Source organism: Crocodylus porosus, unplaced genomic scaffold (genome assembly GCF_001723895.1).
Source record: "Crocodylus porosus isolate Cpor-Errol unplaced genomic scaffold, CroPor_comp1, whole genome shotgun sequence".
NCBI classification, from domain to species: Eukaryota; Metazoa; Chordata; order Crocodylia; family Crocodylidae; genus Crocodylus; species Crocodylus porosus.
Window position 1 is genome coordinate 24007096 of NW_017728916.1, and position 13465 is coordinate 24020560.

Below are 13465 nucleotides of genomic sequence, written 5' to 3' on the forward strand. Positions count from 1 at the left end.
CCCCAGCTGACTTCCTGCCCTTTGGGCAGGGGGCTGGACTCGATGATCTCCCGAGGTCCCTTCCAGCCCTAATGTCTATGAAATCTATGAATTACAGTTTATTTAACTACAAGTATTTATTGGTCTTCAAAGAATAGAAGTTCCAGAAACTGTCTGAACATTTAGTTGGCCGGTATTCAACAAAATATTAATTTCTGTGTATTCATTAGCAATCTATACAGTTAACTAGGGAATGCATTTAGTAGCTTATGAGTACAGGCTGTCCTCCTGCAAATACCAGAAAGAAGATTTTATCCCACACTGATTAACACTGTTGGTCTGATTCTGCTGCTATAGCATGGTCTAATGGGCAGATATCCGTGGAGTTACCTCTGATTAACTCAGATGTAGCTGACAGTAAGGCTCTGCAGACAGTGGAATTTTTTTGGCTGCTAAAAAAGAAAACAGGCCCAGGTCAAAATGAAATGGGAAGAGTGTGTTGTAGGTCAATCCTAAATGTTTCATTCACCTCAGAATGAAACATTACATTTCATTCTGAGGCAAATAAAACATTTCAATGAAGCCCAAACAAAAAAAAATTATTAGTTTTTAGGATATTTCATCCTTTTTTCAATTTATTTAGGTCAAGTTTGAAATATAAAAGAATATTGTTTTGGAAAGAAAACTCAAAATATTTAAAAATGCCTAACAGGTTGAAGGTTTAAAAATTTTGGAGGAAAATATTAGAAATACTTGACTCACATTCATAAATAGTGAGTCAAATCTGATCCATCAAAACAAGCCTCTCCAGTCACTGAAAATATATCACTTGCTCTGATAGCTTTGTTTTCTCTGGCTCCTTAGGACAAGTCTTCCTTTTCTTTCTGTGGTGCAGGAAGCAAAATAAGGTATCTACAATTGTTTTACAGAACTTGGTCATTCTGGCTAAATGTTTCCACCTTGTACGTACTATTTTTGTTTGTGGTAGAACCATGTTGACAAGGTAAGAACCAGATCAATGCACAACATACCTGTTTCTTGACTGCAATAATCCTTTTATTCAGAGGGAAGTGAGATTTTGATTTTTTTAAAGGAAAATCTTCTGTAATTGCCCTCAATAGTATGCTGTTCCAGAAATAACATAAACCTGTGATGACATATCAGCTTATTATCAGTTTTCATGACAATTAGGGCCAAATCCAACTGAAGTCAATGGCAAAACCTGAGTCATGTGTACCAAATGGTAAAACTGAAAAATTGGTAACTTTGCTTATTTTAATTAACCAAGAAGCTTGCACTGAACTGTATAAGCTTTGTAATATCCCTATCCCTGTTGTATTAATAACCACAACATGCTAAAGCCAGCTCTGACTCTTTCCTATAGAGCTATAGATGTTGTTTCAAGATGTAGAATATGCTCCTTCCTTATCCTTAGCTCGGGGTCAGCAACCTACAGCCTGCAGGCCAGATCCAGCCTAGGGAAACATTTTATACGGGTTAAATCTGAGGCAGTGTTTCTGTAAGGGCGGGGGGAGGGGGGCAATTCATTGGTGACATTTTGAGGTGCTTGGTGGCAGAGGGTTTTACCCACACAGTGGCCCAGCAGCAGGGAGAAGTCATGGTAGCAGCACTGCGTGGGGGCACAGTGACTGTGGCTGTGACTGTAATGGTAGTGTGCGCTGGGATGGAAACAGCCCATGCTTGGAGTTAAGCTCCGTTAAAGCATCCTCCTGCTCCAAAACATTGCCAGCCTCTGTATAGCAAGGCTCTGATGCTGCCTGCTGGTGTGTTCATATGTAACTTTTGCATGAGAACCGCTCTTGACTCCCTACTGTAGGATCATGGATTACATAAGGAGAGATTTTCAAAAACAGCAGTGCAATTAGAGTGGTCAGAAGCAGGAGGTTCCTGATAATTCTGAAAGGCGCTGCTGTCTCACAAGCTTATATTTCTATTATGCTTTGTAAAGACAAAAAGCACAATGGTCTTGCTTGTGTCATAGTAGGATGGGATAATGGAGCCAGGTGACCTTAAACAGGAGTGGTGGACATTCCTGTTTCATTCTCCATCTCCTCTCTAGCTACCCTGCTACCAAGAGAAGTCAGGATTGCAGTCCTGGAGTCTCATAGTGTAACGGCAGGAATTTTGACTGTTTTTTGAATGGTCGGTACAAGTCAGAGGAGGATTGCTCCACACAGTGCAAACTAGAAGGAAAATGAGCAGATAGGTTGTGCTTAGGGAAGCTGGAACACTCCTAGAAGGAATGAAATGCAGTGAAGACTGGCTCCCTATTCCCAGGAAGAAGGAAAAGCTGATGAAAACATCCTCTATATTCTCGAACAGATACCATGAATCAGCAATACATAACCACATAAAATTGATTACATTGCATTGCTGCAAAAATATGGCAACTAAGGAATGGATTTGAGGAAGAAATCATAATGAATGAGCAGTAGCTCAGGGACTTGTAGGTCAGTGCGTACATCTCACATCTCTGCATTCACATGAGGAAGGTAATGCAAACATTCTTCCAAACTTCACTAAGGACAAAACAGTGGGGCAGGGAGGACTGTTACTGTAAGATATTTATTTATCTATGTAAATACCCTTTAACCTTGTTAAAAAATTAAAATGTCATTATGGATTCAATGGGATTAAAAGGTAGCCAGTATCTGCAAATAAGAAAAGTGATAAGCACTTGCTTCAGCTTGCAACAATGAACAGTAAACAGATCATTTTGATAATTCATTGTTAAAAGAGTAGGGAGGGAACTTCAGGTTGAGTACTTATAGGGACATGCTTAAAACAATAGTGATTTGAAGTGATATGTTTGTTTTAAAGCACAAAGTAGAGCACCCAGTGTAATGAAATTCAGTTCTGATTAGGGTTTTTGAAGGGTATGGCAATATAAATAAATAATAATAATAATGGCAGTACTTATATTCCTTGTCTCTTGAGGATCATAACACAATTGTGAATTAGCCTCAGATTCTGCAAGGTGAACTGCTACATGGTATATAAAACACACTTGTTTATACATAAATGTGGGTTATAGTATAAACAGTAGAGCTGATTTTCCTGTTCTGCCAATATTTTCAAAACGCCTGGATATTTCTTCCATTCTCTATTAGAACTAACTGAGAATGGTTTTTTCATAAATATAAGCTGGGTGATGGTAACATATATAGGCATTTGCTTGAAAGTTTAAGAGGTAGATGATGGAGCCTCGCATCATTGCTTGATGGAAGATAGAAATTGATTTCCTGAAGCTGAATGAGAGATGATAGGTAGGGTGGGGATAGGAGATAGGCTGAGTTTTTTGTTTGGGAAGAAGATAAGTCTGGAGTAGAGAGATGTATAGGCAAATTATTCACAAAGAGGTGGGAGCTGAATTTGTGTTTGCAAATAAGATACTCAGATATATGATATAGAAAGAAAAGAGAAAGGGACCAGGGACAGATGGATGAGGAAGATTCTCTGAAGGATACACTGAAGGAACAATAAGAAAGTAAAACCAGGAAAGGACAGTGTCACAAAAAACAGGTTGGGCACAAGATTTCAAGAAAAGCATAGTCATCTTCCTTAACTGCTGGTGGACTGTTCTAAGAGGATAAAGATGAAGATGAAAGGTAAAGGAGACGGATAGCATAAAAGAAAACGAGAATACACCAGGCCATCAGGATATGAACTGAGGTGGGATCACCAAGGTAAGGGAAGAGGCTAGAGGTGGGCAGCAGATACGAAGCTTCTGTGTCTTTAAAGGTGAAAGTTGTAGGAAGGGAAGGAGAGGCAAGCTGAGAGGGAAGGGAAGGTCACGTTATATTTGGCAAGTTTTTGTGTGGAAAGAGAAATGGAAATGAGGAGGCAGAGAAATTGAGGAGAAAGTCAAGTTTAACAGAAAATTGTCTGGGATTGTGAGTCTGGATTCAACTAAATTGAATCTATGTAGTGAGACATTTTCTGTTTCTATTCTGATTTACATTGGCTGAGAGTCTGATCTTTGGGCTTATGTTTTAAATTTCAGCAGGGGATAACTGAGGTAACATTTTGAAAATATTATAATGATATCTTATTAAAGGGAAGAAGAAAGATTTCTAGTCCCTGACGTCTCCTTGACCCTTACATTTTTGCTTTGACCATAAACCACTTATCAAGTTCGGTATAAATATTATACAACTTTCAAAATTGTGTTCAGCTTTTTTAATTTTAGACATGAGTAAATGAAATGATTTTTTTACTGTGATCTGTTGCTCAGGGGCAAATACATAAAGATGATACATTTCAAAACTGAAGCTTTTGACTTAAAGTTTAGCAGAGTCATTAGTCATGTCATACATGCCAAGTCTGGAGGATTTTGGCATAGCTGTTTAAATTTTAACAAGGGATAAATTAAATGAACCTTTACCTAAGAAATAGTGTAGAGGACAGAATGCCAACCATTAGGATGTATATGCTAATTTACCAAGAACAGTTGAGTTCTCAGCTTCACATTAAAATATCAGGGTCACAAAGATCATTCCCCACAAATATGCCAAGAATGATCCAATTTGTATGAAACAATAACTTTTTTAGTTGGGATGCACATAAACAGTTTGGCTCTGATGTATTTTCCTGAGTGAATTACAAAAGCAGAATGTGGATGTTCTGGTATCTTGGGAACTGAATGCTTACAACTGCTGGCTGTCAACTTGAAAAATGTTAGATCTGCATCTCTCCACAACTGTCTTAGGTTTCTTGGAACTGAGCCTAGCTACTAGCAGGGGGTAAATAAGACATAAATTGACAACAATGTGCATTATGGGGCAAAATGTTGAAGGATGAGCATTAGCTGTAAACTGCTAATGGATTTCTTAGAACTACCTCATTTGATTTGAGACTCAGAACTTTTTTGAAGCTGGTTCACCTCATATGTACTCCAAGAATTCAGAAAGATGTTTTGTTCATTTCAGTATTTCAGAGAACTTGGACAGTATTTGTTACAAATGCACTTTTAATGTACCCCATTGAAGATTGAGAATGGTGGAATTCAGTTCAGCATTTTGCATAAGTTGTTCCCATTGAAATGTAAACTGCACTAAGTAAAATAGGTTTAAGAATCTATTACAATTTTTGAACTATATGCACATAATTTTTTTAACTCTTTTATCAGTGCTCATAATATATTAAGATGCCAGTCTTTAAAGAGCCAATATAAATTATCCAGAATTGTAAAAGAAACTGGAGATGTTTGAGGGGTTAAATTTTTGCTAATTTACAAGTTATTTTGGAAAATCCTTTTCAAATCTAAAAGCTGGGCTTCCCACACTTAATTTTATCTACTATGATTAAGTAATCCTGAGGAAGAAAAGGTGGTTTCAAGAAAGAATTGAAAATGAGCAAATAAGTGCCACTTGCAACTCCTACTGCAGCTAATATACAACAAATTCAACATACTCATAGCTTTCAAAAGTTAATTTGGTTATATAGGATGAACACATATATCAGAGCATGTCACAAGACTGAGAAGCATGATCAGATCTATCACAAAATAAAGCCCCAATTCAACAACACCTAAGTATGAACCCAACCTTAACCTTGCGAGTAGTCCTACTAAAGTCAATAGTAACAGGCAGAGGTATGCTCCGTCTTTTTTTCCCTCCCCATTTTCTTGGCCTTCACAATGGTATTTTTCCTGTATTCTATGTTTTTGCCTCTGTGTGCTAGAGGTACAGATCTTTCTACATATACCATTGTTCATCATCTCTTTGATGATTTGAGCTGACCTCAATAATGAAGATTTGAGTCCAGTCTTGAGCAAACCTACATTTATTGACATCATGTAAAGTTTGCTTTCTCACCCAGTGTCAACACCAAACCCAGAGAAAGTCTTTGGTATTCAATGAATTTTACTTTGGATTTGGGTTCCACTTGTCCCTGAAATTTGAATTAAATGTTGGGGTAGGGGATCCCTGTAGATATGCATTATGGGGTTTTATCTGAAACCACCTGTATACATATCTGGTTCACTGTGTCCCTTTCAGAGAGATGATTTGCAACTGGGAGATTTTTTTTAATGATTCAACAAATTCCAGGTCAGCAAAAGAGGTAAGGCCATGCCTGAATTGAAGCATGTGAATAGTCCCAGTAAAATCAGTGGGACTATTTATGTGCATGGTTAACAACATTCTTGAATTAGAGCCTAAATATGTTGCTTATGACTAACAGACTCTTTATGTTCTACCAAGATAGCAGCCACCTGGGACTTAGAACCAGAAGTAAATGCAAGTTAGGTCAAGTTGTTATAATGTCATTAAGCCAGTGGGTTAAAGAAAATAGTACTAAGTGAAATCTATTTCAAACACACCACAAAGTATCAGTAAGATTTATTCTTTTAGATGCAGCCTACTCAGGTTCAGCAGGGTTCATGTAAAAGACCTGTTTGCAAATTCACACTGATCATTCCTTTCTGCCACATGTGTTAAAATGATCAATTTAAAGTTTCAGGGATGTCATATCTGGCCTCTGATTCCATCAATTTTCTTTGGCTCTAGGTTTCCCTTCAGTGGCTGGAACGTAAATTATGAGAATCTGAAGGAGAAAGTTGTAAATTATCAGGCTCTGTCAACTTCAATATTCTCAGTCTGATGGATCCCTGGTTTGACACCAGTCTGCTTGTCAGTCACTCTTGCAAAATATTAACACACTAGATTATCAAATGTGTTAATCAACTGTTATATCTTGCAGAGTGAAATTTTAAAAAGTGCAGATATGCAAAGGACTCATTCAAAATTTGGGCCTATTCACATTACAAAACATCTGCTGAGATGCAGTGCTTACCCTAAAAAATGTGCCAGTCTTTTGCCTCTGATAATGGGGTTACTTTAATATGTATATTATTTTCTGGGTATTAACGATTGAGATAAGTCTAGATGTGTATAGAAGAGCACCAGAAAATTTCAGGTAACTTAAGTTTGAAAATGTTAACCAATTAATTTACATTACACTCATTGGGAATTAATTAAGTGAATACCAGTAAGTTATTTTTATGGTGTAGTGAAAAAGGACATGCAAGAAGTACTGAATGTTCCAATGATAGGGGACAGAGTGAAAAAGAGAGAGAAGTAGAAGTGTGAAGAGACAAAAGCAACAACCAGACAAGATGAACTGGCAAAACACAGACTGAGATCTGACACGGGCAGAAAATAACTGCTAATCTAGAGATGTATAAAGTGCTGCAGTATGAAAGTAAGCAGGGCAACTTGAAAAGAGTTAAAAAGACATTAGATAGACTCAAAGAATAAATTAAAGATGAGAAAATGTGGTAGAAGACTTGGGATTCATTCATTTATTATAGATGCTGGAGGTTGGACAGATGGAACAAGGGAGAGGAGAAAGGTAAGTAAGGCTGAAAAGAAGGCTGGAATAGTAAGTGTCAGCTTGAGATAAAATTTTAGAGGCAGAGGGGTAGATTGTAGAAGACTGGGATTTGTCACATTCACTTGCAACTGTTGAAAATTACTGGAATTTGGTTAGTAAGGGTGTGTGAAATTTCACCCGCTGTTTTGTTTCAACTCTGTTTTGATTCATTTCGAGCTCAAAACAGCAAAATTGAAATGAAAGGCTTTGAAACAACCTCAAAATGAAACGAGGGCAGTCAAAACATTTCAAAATTAGTTTTGAAGCTGAGCTTGCCTGCAGGGAAACAGAAAGTAAGGAGGAGGAAGAGGGGGAACATTGACATTGATTATGTAGATGGCCAGTGACTGTGATCCATCCCTGAGGTCCCTTCCATTCCTAATGCTCAGGGAGAAGGATGGAAAAACAGCATAAAAGACAGCATTGTCTGAACTGGCCTGCTTTCTGCCTTGGGGTAAGTTACTCAGCTATCTTCCAGGAGCTCAGAAGCATTAGACAACAAAAGCTTCTACTACCATTGATTTTAGTTCCTACTTGCTAGCCTAGCAAGTGGGATTCTGTAATACCTTTTGCTTTCTTTCTAGACCCTTTTATTTTATTATTATATTTGTGGGAGAACTTTGATTGAAAGGGAAAGATGTTCATTGTTAATACTTGAGGGGGAGAAAGCGCCACAGACTACCCAGATGGTTAGCTTCATGGTACTCACTTTATTTGTATCAGAGTTACAATGTTACTTTCCCCATGCTAATTGCCTCATTAGTGGAGAAGTGAGTTCCAGTTAACTCTTGAATTGGGGAGTCTCCCAGCTGCATTAGTCAACTTCTGCTCAGGCTGGGCTCTCACTGCCAATTATGTCATTGATGGCACGTAGAGCATACCATCAATCAGCCTGGCAGAGTGGCGTCTTCACTGCAGTTTTCCACATCTGGCACTGGACCTGACGTGGGCCCCGCCTACCTGGTGAAGAGATTGGTTTCACCCGGTTTCTCCATTTCTGTGCATGGCCCCAGAGTCTCTTGCCTCAGGGTTCTATCCTCTGCTGAGCTCTCCGAGACTACTCAGGTTCTCCTTGGCTTGCCTGTGCCAACTACAGGACTGGGGTAGATGTCCCTGCTCCTTACCCACAGACTGCAATGTCCCCATGTCCCAGATCCCCGACTCTCCTCTGGTACCAGCTCTCCACTTCTCTCTCTTTGTCTCTCCAAAGGTCTCTTCCTCTTCCTCCAGTGCCTGAGGGTGGAGTATGGTCCCATGTAGCTGGTTTATGAAGGTGGCGACAGGCATAATTACCCTGATTTTCCTAAGGTATGTGAACTCCCTTCACATGCATCAAGTGCTTCCCATGGTTAATCAAGTAATGAGGCTTCTACATAAGCCCCTGTTACAATATTCATTCATTTATTCTTTTCAATTTCATAATTATATTGGATATTATACTACAGAATTTATATAGGAAGGCACATATACATTTATATATTTTTATAAAGAAAATATACTATGAAATACACCATAAAGTATGCTGGAAAGGCAGTTGGCAAGCCTTCAGGGATGGGGTAAAGGGAGAGGTGTAAGTTCCCCACCCCCACCCAAACTGAGATTCAGCCTATTTGCTACAACAAGCAGGCATAAGGCTTCCATTTATATAGGCAGCAAGGAGAGGGGAGCAGTGCCAGTGCCACTGCCTGTGGCTGAGTCTGCATCCATTCCACGAGCACCAGCCATAACCACCACCATGATGACAACAACAAGCAGCAGCACCAGCACTAGCACCAGCATGACAGTCTCCTCCACCCCCATTTCACTTCCCTTGCTGAGCCTTCCAGTGCCAGGGGAAGAGCTGGAAGTGGATCTGAGTGCCCTAGCAAGGGAAATTCTGGGGAAGCAGGAGGAATCATCTGAGTCTGTGCTCCACACCTCTCAAGTTTCCCCTAGAGCCAGGTCTCCTTCCCCAGAAGGCACTTCAGAGGTAGCTGAAGTAGAGATTTCAGAGGCAAGCAGTTCAGCTGAGTCCACTGACCAGTGTTCCAAGTGAGAGGGTGTTCAGCATTGCTGGTGATGTAGTGACACCCCACTGCACATGCTTGGATCCTGGTTAGGTGGAACAACTGGTATTCCTCAAAGTGAACCTCCTGCTGCTGGGATTCCCCAAGCTCCAGGTGCAGATGGAGTGAAAATCACCCCCTGTACCTTCACAGTTACAAGTGACACAAATTTTGCTTTCAAGACTGAGGTGCAGTTTCCCAGAAACCCCTGCACCTATCTCCTTGAAACTTGGCAGACTTCATGCCCTCAAAAGGGACTACCAAATCCACCAAAAATGACAAAGCTATATGCAGTTTTGTGCTTCCACATTATAGTCAATGGGTGAAATGTTGAAACAGCATTGAAACAGCTAAACAGTTTCAATGAAATAAAATGGAGCAGTACTTTAAAAATGAAATGAAACTCAAAATGAAACATTGTCCTGTTGAAATGGTGAAATGGAAGTTGTTGCAAGGGAATAAAAATGGAGGCGCTAGAATGACCTCCCATGGTGGGACCCAAGGAAGGGGCAACATGCCCAAGGAAAGAAGCAAGAAGCCCTGAAAGGAAGAAACACTTACCCCCCACAGGAAAGAGTGAGCCGTGCTGAGGAGAGCCACTGGTGCAGTTCATCAGCTGCTTTTATTGCCGGCTGGTCGTGGCACCAGCAGGTGACATCATGAAAAACCACCACCCGGCAGATTTAAAAGCTGGCAGTGGGGAAATGGCAGCAGATGCAGCTGGGTTGCTTAGGGGCAGAGGTGCTCCCCAACCTGCAACCCAGGGAAGCTGACAGCCCTGGCAGGGGCAAGACAGAGATCCCTTAAAAGGGGGTCACCCGACACTGGTAGAGCCCACCACATCAACCAGCAGGACAGCCAAGAAAGAGGGGGAGGATGTCAGGGGACCAGAGACAGTCTAAGATGGCAGACCCATGAGTGGGGTACACAGAAGCCTACACCCAGACCCTTTTCATTATTTTTGTTCTCTTCTTCATTTTTTTCTTGACTTATCCTATCTTGGAGGGTGCACAGATGTTGACCCGGGAAAGACCCTCCATGGGTTCAGGGGTCACGGAGACCCTCCATGGGTCCAGGGCCTCAGAGAAAGATCAGGGCCAATTTGGGCAAGAGCCTCAGAGGACGGGAGAGAGTGAAGATGGAGATAATTATATGCCCCGTGATCGTCAGGAGTAGCCGAAGTGAGGAGTGGGCCAGAGACCCATCGTCCAATGGCCCAAAAGGTTGGCACTTAGTTGGGGTGTAGGGAAGGTGAAGCTCCAAGAACACCTCTGGTGAGGGATACCAGGAGTATCAAGAAACCCCGGGAGGGACCCCACACCGGGAACATAGAGAATCATCCCATGGCAGGCGACTGTCGGGGCTCCCCTCAGGGTGGAGCGTAACCCGACACATAAGTTCCAGGGACACAATCCTCAGATGGGGCCAGGAAAACGCTCAAAAGCAGCCTGCGACCATTTATACGAAGTCTGATGGGGGCAGAAGTCGAAACGAAATGGTGCTGTTTTGCACAGCCCTATTAGTTAGTATTATGAAACGTGGTTAAAGTTAGCATGGTTTAGGAGATAACCCTCCTCTGAAAGGTACGACTTTATAATGCCATGAGAGCTCTTAACGCATGCTAAACTGCTTGAACGTGCATCTGTTTGCGTTTCAGCTGCACTTAGTGGGCACATCTACATTAATCTATGTATTCTAACATCTACACGACATGCTAGAAGCCCAGTCGACTAATTTTATTGTGCATTATCATGTCACAGAGAAAGCCATACTAATGCACTAATGCTCAGTAGAATTAGTCTACTGCACGTTAGTATCACATAAAAGACATGTGCCAGTGTTACTGTGGAGTATCACCAATTACAGCACATTAAGTAAGTACCTGTTTTTACAGGTAATTATGATGCATTAATGCACATGTAGAAGTATTAAGTTGAATGTAAGAACCAGATTGATTTGGTGAAAGAACCTACGACAAAAAAAGAAACAGAATCATCAAAATTAACTGCAAATATGAGAGGCTGGGAGAACAGTAGTGGTGTCAGCAGAGGTGAAAAAGTGGGGAGAAAGATGAAAAGGAGGGAAAGCTGTGAAACGTAGTTTGATATATTTCATTCAAAGAGTAGGTATCAGCAAAATTTCTAGTGATGTGAGCATGAGGGAGAACAGGAGAATTTGTCAGTGCAGAGGCAGCATCAGACTAAGAGAATGGATCAGGCAAGAGTAGTAGGAGAAAAGGACAGATTGGAGAATACCAGCAAAAAAGGGTGAGAAATGAAGAGGAAACAGTGAAGTCAGAGCAAATAACATAAATCCAATGTTTGGAAGCAGGCAACAGGCGATTAGGGCTTTTCTGTGGCTTCCTCCCAACATCTCTATTCATGGAAGATACAGTAGCAAGATAGCTTGAAAATATCAAGTCAAAAAAGTGCCTGTCCTTAATAAGCACTGTTAGTTTAATTGTCCCCATTATAGACTTTATCAGCAGCAGGAAGAAGAAAGGAATCATCTGTCAAGCAGAGTGGGAATGTCAGGACAGTAAGAAATGCTGACTGCTATGCTCTGCTGAATGCCTAATGAAATTGCCTTCAAGTACTACTAGGAAATTCTGTGTTTACTCTAGAAGGGCCACTTTCTTGCAGTCTCCAAGTATATACTTACATAGATCTAAAAAGTAGGTTAAAGAAACCCTGAACATTGACTGTGCAGCTCCCAAAAATACCACTGATCCACTTGTGTGAGCTTGTTGGGAGTAAAATATTGATAAATGATTACAGTTAATAACTCAATGTCATTTTAAAGACAAAACGTTGTGCTGAAAATTATGATCCAGAAGGAATTTTTTGAATTCCACACAACTTGCAAATGTACATTATAATGATGCACAACTACACATTTAGGAGTGATGTGAAATATTGTTAAAATATTGAGAAAAATTGCCTGTATACAAATTACATGTATTTTTTAAAACCTAAATATAGATTCATGTCCCATATACAATATACAGGTAAATGACATGTTTACAGTAGTGGGGTTATTGGTTATTACTATAACAGCCACAATTTATTGAAGTTTGGGCATTTTCCTTAGAAAAGGTATTAAATGCTTATATTTAAGATGCAAGTATAATAAAAGGAGTGACTTCTTCCAATAAAGTCTACTAGGGTTTTCTCTGTCAGTTCTTATTCAAGTAAAACTTGCTACTGACTCAATTATCTGTAGATTATGTTGACCTCAATAGAAGGTTTTACAGGATTGGACCCTAGCATGAAAGGGCTGTTTAAGTGACTGCATGAAAATGGCATCTTCTTACTCATCAGTTCTGCTCCCTGTAGACATTCTGAGTCACCTCATCTTACTTTAATGAAAAAAATAAGATTTTGCTTCTCTTTACTCCTGCAAGACCTCCAGAGCCAGCATAACTCTGCAAGAAAGACTTGGTGCATCATCAGCAGAATTTTAACTAAGTTCCATTTGCAGAACTTTTATTATTGGCGGAGATGCCTGAGCCAGGGAGAACACAGAGTCACTTTCATTCAAGTTGCAGGTTGAATCTGCAAGGTTACACTCAGAAAAAAAAATCTTTTCATTTATAAGCTGATGAAATGTGATATAGAGACCAGAGGCGCCGACTTTTATTTTTGTTGGAGGGGGCCTAAGATGATGGACATGTGGAAAATGTTATACATTTCAGGTGACAAGCCTCTTCCCAAAGGGGGCTGTGGCCCTTGAGCCCCCATGTACTGGCACCTCTAATAGAGACAGTGAGAGAGAAAAGGCAAGGAAATCCACCGAGTTTTTACATCTGGACATGTTTACAGAACCACTTTCCAGAGAATAATCTAACTTAAAGGGAAGAACATTTGGGTAGACTTTATTTCACCAAGACAGTTTAAAATTGTTAACATTATAGAGTTTCATAGTTTCATAGTTTCTAGGGTCAGAAGGGACCTGAGCAGATCATCTAGTCTGACCCCCTGCCATGGCAGGAAAAAGTACTGGGGTCAAATATCTAACCTAAACCTACCCTCTGCCAGCTTGTGACC